Source organism: Wasmannia auropunctata, unplaced genomic scaffold (assembly GCF_000956235.1).
Source record: "Wasmannia auropunctata unplaced genomic scaffold, wasmannia.A_1.0 LD336056.1, whole genome shotgun sequence".
Taxonomy (NCBI): Eukaryota; Metazoa; Arthropoda; class Insecta; order Hymenoptera; family Formicidae; genus Wasmannia; species Wasmannia auropunctata.
Window position 1 is genome coordinate 114,601 of NW_012026834.1, and position 7,438 is coordinate 122,038.

Genomic DNA, 7,438 nt, shown 5'->3' on the forward strand with positions numbered 1-7,438 from the left:
GGCGGCATGAACGACCGCGTGACATACGGGGCCCATCGAAACGGGCGAGGGTTAAAGTGAGGAAGATTTCATGGTTCGCCGAAGGTTCTGCCGTCCTTGCCCCCCCCCCATCTCGCCACCTCCTCCATCCTCGTCGTTGACGTCGAGGTGCGACCCTCCCCCCGAAGACGTCGACGACTTCATACGACTTACTACGACTCCAAACGAGCTTACCGCTCCGTTTGGACCACGCCACGTCTCTATGAAGTTTATACAACTGCATCTGCAGTTGCAGCACCTCCTCAAGTTTCCCTCCCCTCCCCCTCCCTCTCCCCCTCCTCCTCCTCCTCTCTCCCCAAGCCGTCTCTCCGACTGTGGCTGTGCTCGTAGATTTCTATCCTCCCCTTCTCGGCCGTTCGCTTAATCTCCGTCGGTTACGCTTATTAAAGTCCCGAGAGGTACGACGTGTAAGCCCCGTCGGGGCGATATACACGGGGGGACGCAGATAGTTACGTATGCGCGCCGGTTGCACGACTGGTTTGGTTTATCGTGCGTTCGCAGTCGGTGCTTTTCGCCATTTCCGACGTGGTGCCAGATGAAGGGTATACTGCAGTTTCAGAAGTGCCGCGCGCTTCAGCGCGTTCGCAACGAGAAACGATCATGTAATTCCGCGACTCGCCGCAAAGGGACAAATGTCCTATATACATATGTATATGTATAATGCAATGTGTGCAACAAGCGCTTTCTTCCCGTTTCGTCGAAATCGTAAAAAATGTCGTTTGGAGTCGCGATAGTCGCGATAAAGACGCGCGAAAGTAACTACCTCAAAAATTGTAGCGCACGCGCGTTTGATCATTCTTGATTCAAGATTGATGAATGATTTATAAATCGATATTCATCGACACACTTTCGGGTCTTCTTACACATTAATTAAAATATCGATGTTTTTTTTTTTTAACGCGTCAGTTCTTTACTTCGAGACGCTTCAACGTTGATATATTTTGGCACTTTAACTGCCAGACGATTTGGGATTTTTCTACGACACGATCGAACAGCTTCGAGAAGTTTGTTTTATGAGTCTTAAGTGGGTCGATTGAACTGGTATAAAGTTTTAAGAGTTTTGGAGAAGGAGAATTAGCCAACTTCCTTTTATCTGCGTGAATTATCGCCTCGGTGGATCGTCCCTTTTGGCATTTACGTTGACATTGCGTGTGAAATAACGCTGCGTTTTTATCTCTCTTCTGTTTTTACGATATTATACGGACGTATACCTCGCGCGCGCGCACGCGCGCGCGCGCGTGACGCAAATTTCATTTATTTTTCTTTATTTCAATTATGTGATACCATCGTCCGATCGATCGTGTTTTTTTTTCTTTCGCTGTAATGTATATAGAATGTCGATTTATACTATACGATTCCTGAGCTTATTCTTCGTCTTTTTATTCCAGTATACCCATGCTTATCTTTTTCATGACTCCTCTTTTATTTACTTTAGTTTTCGCAACGTGGCTTGTTGCAGTCGTTAGTTTTTCTTTGCGCTTATTGAGTCGTAAATAACATATCTTCCTTATCGAACGAAAACACCATTGCAAAAAAAAACCTATCCAAATACCTGTTCTAGAATTTTTCGCTCTTCGTGCAGTAGTTTTCACAATCGAGTTTCGAAGCTTGTGTTAACTTGCACACACAGTGCAAGTCACACGCGCGCGCGCGTACACACACACACACACATACACACACGCACAAAAGGAATAACCGGGTTCAAAATATTTCATAAAAAGGAAAAAAAGTAGGAATCATATACTCGTGGCAGAAATGTTACTCTTAGGAGCAGGCAAAATTTCATCGTGCATAAACTGGCGAGTGCAGATTCCTACGAAAATAAAGAATCTTAAGGAAATAAAGATCGATTGAGGCAATTGTATTTGTGTGCGAAGCGCGACGGATGTCTCAGGATGTATGGATATATCTCCTCTCTCTCAATCGTACGGATAATCTCGGATTCTCTGCTCCTTATTTCCCAACTTTGAGTTCGGCGACGGGCAGTATTGGGTATACAGTTCCCGAGAAGTGAAATGCATTATGGATGTGGCATGGGAAAAAAAAGGACGTTCTCGCGCGCGAGAGAGCTACCGACGAATTTTGTGCGTGGCGGGATGTAGGGCCGCGAGAGGCCACCCTTAGGAAATCCCTAAGTTCGCCGTGATGATTATCATACTGGCGATTATCATTCTGGCAGCTGTTATACGTTATACTGCCACACTACTCGGCGAGTCCTACGGCGCGCGGCTCATTCCTCCTTTCGCGCTTCCAAGTACTCCTCCAGACTGCAATATCAGACAATACAAGAAAACGAAACTTCGAATGACGTGGGAAACTGTTAGCGGTGTGCATGATGCGAAGGATGATTTGTCGATCCCTCTAAGGAAATATCTATAAACCCTCCCCGCGTCTCTTCCAGCGTCGCTAAGCTTTAGGATCGGCATCACAAAGCCGCATTTTATTGACATCAGAAGAACCGAGATAAAATAATATTATTTCTTATTAAATTCAACAAACTACCGTCGATTATTGATCTATCACATATCTTCGAAGTACAGACATATCGTCGAGCGTATCAAAACAAAAAAAATGAAAAAATGTTATCTTAAGATAAGTAGTTGACTTAGACATCATCAAAGAGGCCTTTATCCGGCAATCAATCACGTATTCCATCAACGGTTTATTTTTCTGCTTGAATTTTGTAGTCATTCAGTAGATTTATATGTTTCTCTCTTTTAACAAAAGCTTCCTTTAAATTTTATGCATTTCTTCTTCTTAATCTCTTTTTTTTTTTAATATAGCTGTATCGATTCTTCTGGTGTTAATCACAAAGTAACTTTCCTATTGCGTTTTGATCGATATGATGTACACTTTTTGTAAGATAATAAAAACCGAATACACACGGTGTTGAAAGGTGTTCCTCGGTTAGATTTATGTAAGTCCCAGTAAATCGAGACGTGTCCCAGGATCATCTCGGAGATCCTGACGGAGGATACCTCGCGAAAACGGAAATGTGCTTTAAGAATCCTTCGGAACACGAAACGTGCTTGCGCGCTTATCGATGAGTGTTCAAGAGGCTAATTAAACGAATTGCATTGTCTTCGTTCACGAGCGCAATCGATTCGACGTGTACATTAAGAGACGAACCTTTGCAACCCCTGGCGTTGTTAAATGGGACAATCGTTCCGAACGAGCTCCGGCGTTCTTACGCGAGTATTGTCTCGAAATGATGAAGCACCTTTGCTCGCGTAAAGATAAGTTCGACCGTCGTACAATGTATACCAAATCCAAAACGCTATCCCCCTGTATATAATAATAATAATCGCGAAGTCGTAGTGCAACGTTCGATATCCGATTCTTCGACGGCGTCTTTCCCCGAGCGAGTGATGCGTATATAGTGCTCGCGTAAATTTTGTACAACTGTACGTACATTGCGATCGATCACTTTGGTGAGCGAAGATGAACTATAGAGGCGAGACGAGCGGATTGTATAAATATAGTCGTGTAAGAAGGTAGCGGAGAAATATAATTCTGTAAATAATTGTGAACAAAAAAAAGAATATACTGTAACCAAGCATCACGGCGGAATAAAGAGCTTCATGTCGTATATGAAGCTGTCGATCTTATCTTGCATATATTATTGCGTGAATCCATTACTGTATTTGTTATAATAATAATAATAATAATATTTTGTTTTGACCAAGATTTCCTCATCGAAACACGCACAGTTATCATACAAAACAGCTGAATTAGAGCTTAAACCCCATTAATTTATTGGCGCTCTGCACGTAAGATGATAAGTTAAAAATCGCATATTTTTAGCTCTCTCGACACTCCCGCATGTCGGTTCAAGCATGAAGGTAAGTTTCGCACAAAATATTTAGCAGGCGTATCAGAATTTTGATATCTTTCTATTAAAATTCTGTCAATATAGTATACTTCAAGTTAACTTAAAAATGTCACCAGAGAAAGGTTGAATGTAACAACTTTCAGCTTTTTTTTAACGGCGATAGATTGGATAACTGAAACTGATGATAAAATGATATTTTCGTCTGAATGTAAGCCGTAAATACACAGCCAAAGTAAGAAAAGATTTTAAGATTTGTTTTTTAATGAGATATTTCGATGTTGCACTGCATTCTATCTCGGGGATGCACTCGTTGTATGATAGTCCAATATACTTCAGGAATTTAATATTGAGTACATGTACCCGCGCGTAAAGTCAAGCGCAAAAAAGCTCGGGATCTTTGCAAATCGATAAAAGAGCTCTGAGAAATTCTTTCCAAATCGCGAATAATATGAAAAGACTCTGCCCGTAATTTCATTCGTTTATCTAGGAAAGTTCCTTTATCAAGGTAAATAATAACGTATCGCGAGACTTCTCTAAAGATAACGGAATCTCACGTTGAAAGATATCGAACGATTCGAAAGAATATCGAACAATTTTAGTATCAATGTCTATCTCATTTAAAAAGTCTAAGAAAAATTTATTAAATTAAATTACATTTTTAAGTATGAATCACAATCACAGAGTCAATACCATTTTCATAAAATGCATTTCTAAATGTAATATTTGATATCGTACCTTGGTCATTTAATGTGTAATAGATGGTGGATATTGAATATCATGTCTAAAATGTATTCTGCTGTAAATATCGATATTGTATAATGATGACTTTTGCATGCTTCAAATTAAATATTGACTTTTAAACACGTGAAATATGTGATAAATATGCGAATAAAAATATATTTTTCAAGCAAATTGTTTTCACGTGTATTTTTGCATTATTTATTTGCCGTTTATTAATAAACTGAGTTTTTAATTGTTCTTGTAGCTCGTATGATAGGAATTATCTTCCTTATAATGCAAATGTTTTTATAATTAGATAAGCAATTATCTGATGCCAATTACTTTTCATTTTATCACTGAATGTATATGAATATCAAAATAATATTTAAGTACATCTGATATTTATTAAGATATTAATATTTATTAAGATATTAATATATCTATTATATAGAATATTTTAAAATGTCACAAATTTGGCAAAAAAATTTATATATAATATTTTCCATATGTGAAATACATTTATTCAGAGATTCTGTTGGAAATTATCTTCGTAGAGTGAACATCATTTACGCTGCACCAAGTCCAAAATCTATCAAATATCAAATATCTTTTTAATCGTAATTTGGCCAATTTAGATATTAATTTTTAAAATAATAAAATTGCTAATATTTTAAATCATTATTGTTTGAAAATAATAGCTATCTTAATATTTTCATTAAAAAAATATTAATTTTAAAAAGAAGGAATCTTTATTAAAAAAAGATAGTCCAAAAAAAACGAACGGTATAAAAATTAATAAAGACAATCAGAGTCTAGAACAGATTACGATGCGTAAAGTTTCTTATAAATCAATGCACAACGGATGTACACGTCCTTGGTAACTATATCAAGGATACAATTCAATCCAATTCAATCGTACGTTTCGTACCTTCTTCAGACCTTCAAGCCTTCTTCAGGCTTCAGGCTTTCATCAGCGAAAAAGTAACACTCGTTACATCACAAAAGTGATTCCGCTAAGACCAAATCTTATGCTCCGCAAGGGGTAAATCAACTTTCAAGATTACAAGCGTCAAATTAAATGTTGATTTACCCCTTACGGAGCATAAGATTTGGCGGAATTAATTTTTGTAATGATGTAACGAGTATATGTATTAGGTACTTTCTTCGCTGATGAAAGCCTAAAGAAGGCCAAAACGTATGAAATTGGATTGGATTATATCAAGGATTTGTTGAGTGTTGAATTATAAGAAACTTTTACGCACCATAATCTGCGTACTAAAACTCTGATTGCCTTTTTTTATTTCCGTTAATGTTCGTTTTGAGATTGAGAGTCATAAACTGTATATTTATAGTCTAAAAAAAATTGCAAGAAATATCAGCGAATCTATAATACAATGCAATGGCGGGACTAATTATAATTGCCAGTAACATATCTAACAAACGTTTCTAAGTGTAGCTTACGCTTCACATCTCAAAAAGGGAAACACGACGTTACTGTCAAACATTCGCATCAAATACAGGTCTCCTCGAATGCACTTTAAAAATATGTCTAGCGAGTGGACGAAGGCACACATGCATTGCGGTCGGTTATTTGGATTTCGACGGTTAGATGGGGCGGGAAGGGTGGCGAAGCGCGAGGAAGGGGTTACGGGTCGAATGGAAAAATTCGCTCGATATTATTTCAAACTTCTTTGAAACACACAGGGTGGATATGCCAGACTCGCCCGGTCTCTCACGCACGTGCGGCGTAGGGTAACAGTCAAACACTTGGCACCAGCCGGCGCCGGGTATGTGACATGAATATTTGTTTCTAATAAGATATGCTGCTTCGCCAGCGCCATTTGACGCACCGCTCTCCCGCCCGTGCTTACGTTACAACTATCGCTCGCGCGAGATCCAGACGACCGACGCGCTCCAATCCTGCGATCGATTTTTCTATCAGACAGACAAAACGGACGTAATTGAATATCGAAGTTATGTTTGGACGATTTTAATTTGCCGTTTAGACACAGCACAAAGCCACGACGTCACAAATAAATTCACTGCGCCGTGCAAATTTACAATCCGAATTACATCCGTTGTTCACTTGCCAATACATTGACAACTTTTTGCCGTCAGAATAACATTCGAAACAATTTTCACAAAAGTCAAACCTAAATTCGATAAAACTCCAAAAAAAAAATTAAACTCCTAAAAAGTCTAAAGTTATGGCGTTACTTCCAGAAATCGATGCAGACGTAAACTTTCATAACATGGAAGATAAAAAGTTTCTTTAAAAAATATGACTAAAAATAATGTAAAAAATAAAAGCAAATAAAGTAGCTTCTTTTTTAAAATGACTTTAAAAATAATGTAAAAAATAAGAACAAATAAGGTAAGTAAATAATATAACAAAAAATATAAATAACATTAGTAAAAAATGTGACTTATGAAGAGAAACTTATGAAAAGATAGAGATATCCTGTATGATAAAGATACTAAAAGAAATCATTTCGATGTATTACTTTTATAATACAACTATTATCAAATAATTTTTAAACAACTACTATCGTTATCTAAAAATTAGATTTTTATTACGCAATCATATTGTAGTCCAGTATACCATTATATATGTATCGATTCTTATTTAATACATCTCTTATTGCAACAATTTCCACCTCTTATTATGCTCAATAAACATTTGGAATACGCAGTTGTAAGATGAAGCAATTCTAGGAGTAAACCATATCAATTTTAACGCGTTTACGTTACATCAATTAGGAAATGGGATCCAGTTTCCATATCGGATTTCGATTACGCAGTCATAGCAGTAAAGTTCATTTTGTAACATTAATTGCACCAATTCAA